Source organism: Rhinopithecus bieti, unplaced genomic scaffold (genome assembly GCF_001698545.2).
Source record: "Rhinopithecus bieti isolate Rb0 unplaced genomic scaffold, ASM169854v2 scaffold_27038, whole genome shotgun sequence".
Taxonomy (NCBI): domain Eukaryota; kingdom Metazoa; phylum Chordata; class Mammalia; order Primates; family Cercopithecidae; genus Rhinopithecus; species Rhinopithecus bieti.
The window spans coordinates 838542-849811 of NW_016812221.1; the positions used below are offsets into that span (position 1 = coordinate 838542).

Below are 11270 nucleotides of genomic sequence, written 5' to 3' on the forward strand. Positions count from 1 at the left end.
AAAAAAAAAAAAAAAAAAAAAAAAAAAAAAAAGAAGTTAAATGCGTACTAAATATTTTAAGACCAAAGGTTCTGCATGCAAATTGTACCAAACTTTTGGAGGCGGGGCGGGGGGGGGGGGGTGACCTGTTTTACAGAATAGAAGAGACTGTGCTGTCCAAATCATGAAGTTTATAAAATCTTGTTAGTATAACGGGCAAGGATGGTACACAGAAAGATTAAAATGCAATCTTGTGAGCATAAGTGAAGTCAGAGGGACATAGCGAATTGAATACACCAGAGTACTAAGGAAATAAAACCATATCTCATTCAACCACAGTATAATGCAATAGGTGAAAAAAACTGGCTGTGATTCAACCTATTATTAGATTTGGAGATTCAAGAGGCTGCTGGACAGTGAGGCGTGCACCCTCAGCCCTCCCGTGTTGCTTAGAGGAGGCAAACGCGCGCCCCCGGCCCCCCGGCGCTCCCTGCGTGGCACGCACAGCCAGGCCGGGACCCCTCTGCCCCTCGCGCCCCTGGTCCCCGCGCCCCACTCGCACCCGGTAAGGGGCCCCTCCTCCCTCAAGAGCCTCTCCCACCGCCGCCTCCCGGGCAGGCTCCCCGAGGCCCAAACTTCCGTGAGGCGACGCCTGCACGCAGGAGAACTCAGCGGCCGAGGCTGAGGCCATGAGGGACTCGTCCCGGTTGAACAAGCCACCGCCCTGCACGCTCACCCGTCCTCGGCGCCCGCTTCCAGGCGTTCGCGGTCCCGCTCGAGGTGGACGGAAGGCCGAACTACGTTTCCCAGAAGCTTGTGCGCCGCCCCGCGGATGGAGCGTGTTCCGTGCGTCACGAGCGCGCTCTCGGCGGAAGGCTCCCAATGTCTGTCACGGAGTGCCGGCTGGAGTGCCGGCGGGGAAACGCCGATTCTAGGATCCCGGGGCGCGCGGCCGACGGGCTGGGGCGGGGTGCGGCCTGAACGCCAGGCTGGGGGGGGCGCGTGCGTAACGGTGTGTGTAGGGAGTGCGTGTGCGTGCGTGCGTGCGCGGCAGGGGCGGGCGCAGGACTAATGGAGGCGGGGTGGGGCGGGGCGCGTGAGCGTGCGTGACGTCAGACCACGGGGAGGTGGCTCCGTAGTGCCGGGGCGGCCTCAGACACCGCTCTGACGCCGCTCTTCGCCCTGCGCTGGGAATGGAGTCGCGTTCTCTGTTTTGCCGTTGCTGCTGCCTTTGTGACGGGATCGCCTTCTCCCATCGAACCTTCTAGTTGCTTATTGCAGGTATACACGAAAGTGCTGAATTTTGTGTTTGCATCGTAACGAGACGCGTGTTGAACCCTTTAGTAATGTAGCAGTGTATTAGCTTCGTATTTCTAGGTAGACGGTAATTTTGTCAATGAAAAATTTTAACGGTGATAGTCACCCCTTGCCTGAGTCACTCTCCCTCGCGCGGCCCAGGCGTTCACGGCGGACGTTCTTGTTCTGTGGAGAATAACGGCTGCGACTGGAGATTGACGCAGAGTGGGCGGCGGTGGTAGTAAGTTTGAACCAGATATTTTGAGTAATACAAAATAAGATTTCTTCTAGTCTAACTTCCATTTTTCCCCCAGCTGGGATAGATGTTTAAAATATTACCAATGGCCTTTCTAGCATCTATTGAAATAGTGACGCCGATTTGTGTGTGGTCTTTTAAAAACAAATCCTGCGTCTCTAGCTCCTAGCTTCCTCATCTTCAATTTTGTTTTGTTTTTTAATCAAATAGATTAACTAGAGGTGTGTTTGTTTAATCTACTTTTTTTATTTTCAGAGACAGATCATAAGTTTAATTACTATATTTTTATTTTCCCTTGACACTAGATTTATTAAAATTGTATGTAGGCCATCTAACACATAATATGAGTGTCAAAGATAAGGTTAACATCAAGATTTGGTACGTAGATCCCACCCAAAGTGTATGCAGAAGTTGAACAATTTCAATTCTAGCTATACATTAATTGCAGAAAGAGACTTAATTAAAAAAAAAAAAAAGTAAAAGGGAAGGCAGGATGTCACCCAGAATGCCAGCCAACAAATATTATTAGGTTAGAGATGATTGCAGTTACCTCTTCGAGAACTGGATAGCTCACCTCCTCCCTACCGCTTTGAAAATCACCTCCACATTAACTTTTCTCCTGTGACACAACTAATCTCTTCTGTTTTTGTTAAAATTGTTCCCCACCTTCCAAAGTCTCCTGGATGGTAAGTTGCACACGCCCCTGCCTCTTTTTGAAAATTACATTTGTTTTTTCATTACTTCTCTCACCATACATTTCTTTAGTTCTTAGCATATGCCAGTCACAAGGGCAGAGATTTGAGATACACATCGTAAATTAAATGAGAATATGTGCTTATCAGTATTTTATATAAGCACCGTCTGGAAATTCTACTTCGGACAATATTTAAGTAGATATGAGGCTTACCTTCTGGAAAAGAGATTACAAAATTATCCTTATTAATTAACTAAGTCCCCAAAATGAGAAGAGATTCAATTACTATCAATAATTTGTAGTAAAGTGACTGAAAATGGAATATATAAGCTAATAGATTGACTTGCTGTCCTCAACAAGTTAGCACATACTTTTATTTTTAAAAAGTCTACACAATAGGAATAAAATAATTAATTTTAGCTAGAAATATGTGTGAACTATATGAGAAAAACTTCAAAACCTTACTAGGCAATGTAGAAGAATAAAGGATGAGTAAGAATAAAAACATTTGTTTATAGATTACATTAAATTGTCAAGAAAATCTGATATATATATATTTTTTTTTTGAGATAGAATTTTGCTCTTGTTGCCCAGGCTGGAGTGCAATGGCGCGATCTTGGCTCCCTGCAACCTCCGCCTCCAGGGTTCAAGCAATTCTCCTGCCTCAGCCTCCCTGATAGCTGGGATTACAGGCTCCTGCCACAACGCCCAGCTAATTTTAGCTCTTAGCATATGCCAGTCACAAGGGCAGAGATTTGAGATACACATCATAAGTTAACGAGCGACAAGAGCGAAACTCCGTCTCAAAAAAAAAAAAACATTATTTTAAGGAAACAAATTTCTTATTGTTAATATCTCTGTTGTGCCTATAAGAGACTCTTTTACTTTCATCAGCAATACTCTTTCTGGCATGTCTCATGTCAGCCAGGACTTTTAATTCTTCTGGCTATGAAGCAAGGTTGGGACTATGATATAGGCCATCTTTGTCTGTATATGTGCCTCTTTGTCTCGTAATGAACATCCAAGAACGTTATTTTTTCCTCTTTCCACACAATATCTCCTTGCTGCCTGATCCTAACATTTCCTGTTCAATATTTTATTGTGAAAAATTTTGAGCATACGGCTAAATTATAAGAAGTTTACAGTGGATACTTATAAACCTTCCCATCTAGACTCTACCATTAAAATTTCACTATCCCTAATTTTAACAAATACCTGTCTGTCCCTATTTTTATCCATCAGTCCATTGTATTTTTTTATTTTTTTCAAAGTAAATTGACATGGGTACATATTCCCTAAAAATTTCAGAATGCCTGTGTATTAACTAGAATTCTATATTCGTTTAAGTTTTTCTTTAGATGTGAAATGTACAAAACATGAAAAGTGCAAATCTTAAGTGTACATTTGCTGAGTTTTGACAGATGCAGCGTCTTTGCGTTTTGTATATTTACATATTATCTTTGGCATGTCTATTGGCTACTGAGTTTTAACTTTGTGGCTGCTGGATCCTTTTTGCTCATCATTACCTTTGCTGGGTCCTTTTTGCTCATCATTACCTTTGCTGGGTCCTTTTTGCTGAAGCATATACTGGTAAACCTTTTCAGAACTTGAAGAGACTCTGTTGTCTTTATTAATGAACTCTATGTCCCCAAATGAAATGCTGTGCCTGACCAGGTTGTGCCTGTCATTGTGAGTGCTGGTTAAGTATAGTCAGATATCAGAGTGAATGAATGTGAAGTGCTAAGCACTTTGCTAGCCTCTTCCCAGGATTTAGAATGAGATTGTCCTAATTCTCAAGTGGTTCACTATCTCATAAGGGAGACAGACAAATTTTGGTACCGTAAGGCAGTGTTGAAGTGCTAGGACAGGGCATGGGCAGAGTCCTTCGTGTTTACTGACGATAGAACCACTGATTCTCTCTGAGACAGTGGGAAGGCCTCACAGCAAAGATGGCATTAAAGTGATCCTTAGAGAATATGGGGCAAATGTTGTGGGAGTTAAGTTGAAAAGGGTCAATAGTTGTGAAACTTGTACGCTAAGTGATTGGAGCTGTGCTTTGGAACTGCTTGTGCCTCAAATAGTAACTTTCATAGCCTTCTTGCTGATACTTGAAGCTTCTTTTCAGCCCATCTCTGCCCTTGTGGCAGGCAAAATAATGGCTCCCCAGAGATATCACCAGCACCTGGGAATATTTTACCTTATATTGCAAAATAGAATTTGCAGATGTGATTCAATGAAGGACTTCAAGATGGGGAGAGATTACCCTGGATTATTTCGATGGGCTTAGTGTAATAACAGGGGTCCTTAAAAGTAAAAGAGGTGGGTGGCTGGGCACGGTGGCTCACGCCTGTAATCCCAGCACTTTGGGAGGCCAAGGCGGGGAGATCACCTGAGATCAGGAGTTTGAGACCAGCCTGGCCTACATGGTGAAACCTCGTCACTACTGAAAATACGAAAAAAAAAAATTAGCCGGGTGTGGCGGGTGCCTGTAATCCCAGCTACATGGGAGGCTGAGGCAGGAGAATCACTTGAACCCGAGAGGCAGAGGTTGCAATGAGCCAAGATCGCGCCATTGCACTCCAGCCTGGGCAACAGAGCAAGACTCCATCTCAAAAACAAAAGAAAAGTAACAGAGGGGGAGAAGAAGGTGAGCATTCAGGGAAATATAACCGTGAAAGAAAGGCACAGAGAAATGTATCATTGCTGGCTTTGCAGGTGGAGGAAGGGTCAGGAGCCAAGGAGTGTAGATGGCCCAGACACTGGACGGGGCAAGGAAACAGATTCTTCTCTAGATCTTCCAGAAGGAACACAGCTCTGCCAACACCTTAATTTTAGCCCTCCGAGACCTGTATCAGACTTCTGACCTCCAGAACTGTTATATAATAAATGTGTGTTGTTGAAAACCATGAAGTTTTGATAATTGGCAGTGGTGGAAAACTAATACAGCCCTCTGTCCTTGAAGAGTTTACCAAAGCAAAAATGATCTCCCTTACTCTTCTTTGGCACTATATTTTGACTTTTCCTCAGAATAAAAATGGTGTGATTATAAATATTTTTCGTGACCACATCTGGTAGAATATACGGACTTCATTGTAACATTCATGTTCACAAACTGAATTGCAGTCTTTGTCTCCTAGGAGATTTTACCATTTGGAGGTGAGAAGAAAAATATCCTCTTTGCAAATGTAAAGCTCACATTGTGGAACGGCTGTTGTGCTTTCTAACTCTTAACATTGGACCTTTTCTCATCGTTGTTCCAGTTTCCCCTTCCCCAGGAAGTTTTACAGATTTCTGCAACCACATTCTTTTTTCGATTCTCTTCATGTCCGTGGTACTAGACTTTTAACATCTTTCCATGGTTAACAGTCTGCTTGAGGGAGGGAAATTATTCTCATAGTTGCGTTCCTAACATCTTAAAAAGAGCTTCTCAGGTAGGGGACACTCAGTCACTCTTGATAGCTACCTGAATGCCTTTTGATCTTAGTGTGTGCATATTGAATTGTCTTTTGCCTTTCATGGGTCTGCCTTGTCTTACCGGGAAGATTATTGGATCTCAGAGCCTCCAGACTACCTCTCATCTTTTGCTCTTACGCAGCAGTGACCAAATAGTAAGTTGGGCTCCAAACTCTGCACTGTGAGCTGGGAAAGGGCACTTATTGCTCCCTGAATACCAAGATCCATTATGCTGCTGCAGCCAAAACAGGAAATAAATAATGCTGGACATCATCAAGCAGAGGATTTGAAACAGCTTTCCTCTGTGGCGTTGCAGTGTTCCAGGACTTCATTATATGAACTGAGCCTACCTTGCCTTCTCATCTCTGGAGGCTCTTCACTTCACTACTCATGTCATCACTCCTGTGTGTCTCAGACTTCCGCTCATGACCCAAACAGCACAGCCTCTGCAAACTTCAGTATCCCTCTTTGTGACTCTTACCCCTTGTTCTCCTGGCTCTTTTATGTCCTTATTCTCACTACTGTTCTTGGAGGTTCTCCTCAAATTTGTCACCTCCTTCCTTGACTCATGTCTATACCAAAACTAGATCCTGTTGTTGATTGCACACATTTCTCACATTAGGCATTCTTCCTTCCCTTGCTCTGCATTACCTGCACATATAGAAATCCCAGCCCAGAACCGCTGCACAGTGTGCCTTTTCTTCTGTCCAGGCAGCGAATGCCGCTTGAGGAAATCACAGCTAGGCAGACAAGTGTGACAGACATACTCTCCATAACCTCAGCTTATCTTTTGTCAGCAGCTTTTGCTAGTTTGTCACTGCATGGCCCAAACCTTTATCACTGTCCTCAATGATCATGGCCTCCTGTTGTTCCTCTCATTGTTAGCATATAGCCTTGCTTTCTTTTTTGACTCACATTTTTATTGAACTGCCTGCTAGTTGTCAACATCCCACCTATCCTGACTTCCAGGAGGTAGGAGAGAATGAAGCATCCTTCTTCCTTTACAAATCTGATACTTCATCAGAGATTTGACCCCATCCTTTCCCCCTTCTCTCTGCTCTAGCTCCAACTCCCTTGTCTTAATTGCTTCCTCTGTTTTTAGTCTCCACTCTGACCCCACCACCTCTTCTACCTGCCCTTTCTCTTCCTTCTCCACTTCCAGACTTTTCATTCCTATTGTGGAATTTGTCTGCTGTTTCCACCAGCATATTGAAACTGATCTCCTCAAATTATTAGTGAAGGCTTATCTAACCAATCCAATACCTTTCAATCCTTAATTTATCTAACGCTATTTTGATCTACCTGTCCTTGAAATTTTACATATCTTAGATCTCTCTATTTGGTGGTTCTCTGCCTCCTTTTTGGGCTTCTCTTTCATTTGCTTCCTAAATGTTGATTTTTCTCTATAATCCTGGTCCTACCATTTATTTTACTCTTCAAGTTCTCTTTGGTTGGTTTTATGCCGTGGTTTCATCTGGTAACATCATTACGTGGCACTATTGAATATTACTGTTTCTTGGTAAGCTTTATATGAAATATATCACAGAGTTGTTGATAGTAACATATGGTCCCCCTTAGACTCCTTTATTCATGTGTTTACTTAACCTATATCTCATAGCAGGAGAATATAGTTACTCTTAAATATGTGACAAAAGACCATCCTCCTCCCAAAAAGCTTGTCCTGTTTGAGTATATAGCCAGGCAGCCTGAAAGGATTCAGATAGAATACAGATGTGGAAGGCAGATGACGTACATCTGGATAACCGTCACATGTAAATACAGCCTCGTAGATGCCACTTCACTGTGTTCATGTGGCCTACTCACTATGTTCAAAACCAATCACATCACTTCTCTGATACCTAACCCTTCTGATACTGTTCTCCATTTAGTCACACAGAAACCTGAGAGTCATGTGAAGCCACTAGCCCTTTCTCACACCCACATTCAGTCAAAATCCAGGACATACTGATCATACCCAAATCTACCTGCTCTCCATTTCTACCATCATGGCCTTAATTTGTGTTCCCAAATCTTCTAGATTAAAGTATTAGCCTCCTACCTGTTTTTTTTTTTTTTTTTTTTTTTGCTACTATTATATCTTCCTCTAGTCTATTACACAGCTACCCCTAGAAGAGCACTTGGAAGACACTAATATTGTTTCCTGCCTTACAACATTTAGGAAAGAGTCCACATTTCTGCGAATGGCATTCTTGGCTGGCTGTGACCTAGATCTGGCCTTGCACACCTCTGGCCCTGTTTCTTTTTGTTCCCTGGCCTAAACTATATGCACTAGAAGTATTGAACTTCTTCCCCTTACACATAATCTTCTCAGGCACTGCCTTTGCTCACGATGTTCCCCATCCTCCCTTACCTACCAAACCAGCTCTGACACTCAGTCCATTCCTCCCTGAAACCATTAGGCTGTATTAGAAACCACCTTCTATGCTCCCATGAGCCCTTGTCCATTGCCATTATTATAGCAGTAATCAAACTCTACTGTAAATGTGTGTTTTCAGTTTCTTCAACTAGCCTCAGCTGCTTGAGGTAAGGGATTAAAATGCCTTGTTCATATTTCTCCTCAGGCCCTGATACAGAGCTAGGAACATAACTGTTCGGTAATGATTTATTAAAATGGCAGAAGTTCCAAATCTATACCACTAAGATAGTTATTAACTTACCAGGTGTTTCCTCAAAAATAAACAAAACTTCTCCCAGTATCCGTGCTCTGAGAATGACTGTGACATTTTAGAGAAGTCAGTATTGGCCAGTCACATAAAAGGATCCTTTGTGATGGATCTGATTACCTCGAGAATGGTAGAAAGCTGGAATTAAATAAATAATGGTTTACATCTGTGTTTCTCAACCTTGGCTATACATTCGTTCGTACCAGGTGGAGCTCTTAAAAAAAAAAAAATCCTTAACCTCTTCTCAGATAATTAAATCAGAATCTCTTGGTGTGGGACTCAGGTATCAATAAATGCCAAACACACTTAGCAATTCCACTGTGCAACCGGAGTTTAAAACCACTGGGTTAGATAAAGGTTTGAGTGAGTTATCTAGAAGTAGTTGCTAAGGGAAATTAGAATTGAGTGAGACCTAACCTAAGCTATTCATAATTATGGTAGTTATCAGAATGGACCTTATATGCCTGTCTAAACCAGCAACCTTAGTGTAGTTTTGTTTTTTTTAAAATGAGATCCTATTGAAAATTTATTAGTGACCAGAAATGTTGAGACCCTGCCTAAAAAAAAAAAATTAGCCAGGTGCAGTGGCTCATACCTGTAGTTCTTGCTCCTTGGGAGAATCACTTGAGCCCAGGAGTTTGAGACCACAGTAACCTCCCTAGGATGCCAGTACTATTTCCAGATATGTCATTAGATTAACAGTATCTCATTATATTGACTTGTGATTGACTTCTTTGTGATTCCACACATATGTCCTAATCCTGCCCTGTGCAACAACTCAGAATATTATTCCGAGGAGAGGATGTGCAAATGTGTGAAAACTATTTTTTTGCTTCCTGTAAGTGATTTTTTTTCAGGCTGAATATTTCCAGTTACTTCAGCCTTTGCTTATCTTGAAAAGTAAGCTCTATGAGGGAAGGACCCATGTCTGAATGGCTGCCACTCTATTCTTAGCCCCTAGAATAGTACTTGGCATGTTGTAAGTACTCAGTTAATGTCTGGTGTAAAAAGGGATGAATAAAGGAACCATCTGGGTTCATTCACCTCTTTATCTGACTCCTTAAAAGGAAACTTGTACTCTTATGATAACATCCATACAAAGTACATATAGCATCCACTTGTATATCTTAATTTCCTTAAATAGTATGTCATTGCCTTCATTGTCAGCTAAAATTTGTAACTGATCTTTACTTGTATTGCTGGTGAAAGGATTAAAAACAGGGTAAGGACAGAGACCTGTAGCTGATGTCAGAGACCTCTCTTCATAAGGGTATGACCCTTTGGTCAGCTAATTGTGGATCTCTCTTGCTGTACTGTAATTCAGTCATTGTTGCTGCTTCTTTTGGTGGCTGTAGGAGCAAAGAGTAAGAAACACTAAAACTTCCTGGAGAAATTAGGTAATGACGTAAGAAGGGATAATGTTTGATCTTGCAACATGGATAAGGTTTTACCAAGAGACAAGAAAAGGAAGAACGTATCTGGCATAGGAATAGCATAGATAAAGATGTTTAGGCAACTCAAGTGGTTCAGCATGGTTATAGGGAAATGTATGGTAGTTTGATGAAACATTTAGGGCTTAGGGAGGTAGAAAAGCCACAATCACAGAGCATCCTAAATCCATGCCAAGGACTTAGTCCATTTTTCTATATGTTACTGGGAGACCAAAAGGGAATTTTAAACAGGGAGTGAAACTCCTGTGTTTTACAGAGATGATGTTGCTGCAGACACTCACTGGAGTGAGAGAGACCCAAGGCAAACAAGTCAAGTAGGAGGTTTCTAGCTCAAGAATTATGAGGGCCTGAAGCATCATGGCAGTAGGAGTTGGAAGAGATGGATGGAAGACACTTAAGAGGGGGAATTTACACATTGTGGTGACTGATTGGATGTTAAAAAGAAACTCTAGAAAGACACTTGCTGGTTGGGCACAGTGGCTTACATCTGTACTTTGAGCACCTTGAGAGGCCCAGCAGTTTAGGAGGCCAAGGCACGAGGACTAGTTGAGGCTAGGAGTTCTAGACTAGCCTGGGCAACATAATGAGACCCCTATCTCTGCAAAAGAAATTTTTTTAATTAGCCAGGCAGGGCATGGTGACTCACACCTGTAATCCCAGCACTTTGGGAGGCCAAGGCAGGAGGATTGCTTGAGCCCAAGACTTTGAAAGCAGCCTGGGCAGCATAGTGAGATCCTGTCTCTACAAAAATTTAAAGATTAGCTGGGCGTGATGGCATGTGCCTGTGGTCCCAGATACTCAGGAGGCTGAGGCAGGAGGATCACTTGAGCCCAGGAGGTCAAGACTGCAGTGAGCTGTGTTTGTGCCACTGTACTCCAGATTGGATGACAGAGTAAGGACCCTGTCTCCAAAAAAAAAAAATTAGCCAGGTGCAGTGGCTCACAACTATAGTTCTGTGTACTTGGGAGGCTGAGGAGGGAGGATCACTTGAGCCCAAGAGTTTGAGGCTATGGTAAGCTATGATCATGCCACCGCACTGCGGCCTGGGTGACAAGAATGAGGCCTCGACTTTGAAAAAAAGAAAAGAAAGACACTTGTGTTACTGGGTCACTAGACGTCTTTTTTTTTTTTTTTTTTTAAATCTTACCACGTGTCAGGCACCATTCTATGTTTTACAAATACTAACTCATTTAATTCCCACAGTAACCGTGTGAAGTCAATACTATTTTATCCCTCTTGGTCTTGAAAACCACTGTTTAATGTATTTTGTCTGTTTTGCTGTCAGGGCATTCCATCTTGGCTGGAAGCAGAAGTTTATAAACATTGCATTTTAAATTTATTTTAAATTTAGATTTTTTAGATTTCCATTTTTTTGACTACTAAATTTGACTATTTCCTATATGTTTATGAAGGGGTGGCCTGCCCCTCCACACCTGTGGGTGTTTCTCGTTAGGTGG

At 42.5% G+C, this 11270-nt stretch overlaps 2 protein-coding genes across 4 annotated transcripts in view; one reads left to right on the forward strand and one right to left on the reverse strand.

Annotated features, from left to right (window-relative positions):
• ZNF891 (zinc finger protein 891) overlaps positions 1-962 on the reverse strand; it is an 18066-nt gene extending 17104 nt beyond the window's left edge. For 2 of the 3 annotated variants that reach the window (XR_001889866.1, XM_017895663.1), the window contains exon 1: positions 716-805. The gene's annotated coding sequence lies outside the window, so the exon portion shown is untranslated. Of the gene's footprint in view, positions 1-715 lie in introns of all 3 variants that reach the window. The other variant, XM_017895664.1, reaches the window with a different exon arrangement.
• Positions 963-1098: 136 nt separating this feature from the next.
• Positions 1099-11270, forward strand: part of ZNF10 (zinc finger protein 10) — a 34744-nt gene continuing 24572 nt past the window's right edge. Inside the window, exon 1 of the mRNA XM_017895658.1 lies at positions 1099-1260. The gene's annotated coding sequence lies outside the window, so the exon portion shown is untranslated. The remainder of the gene's footprint in view (positions 1261-11270) is intronic.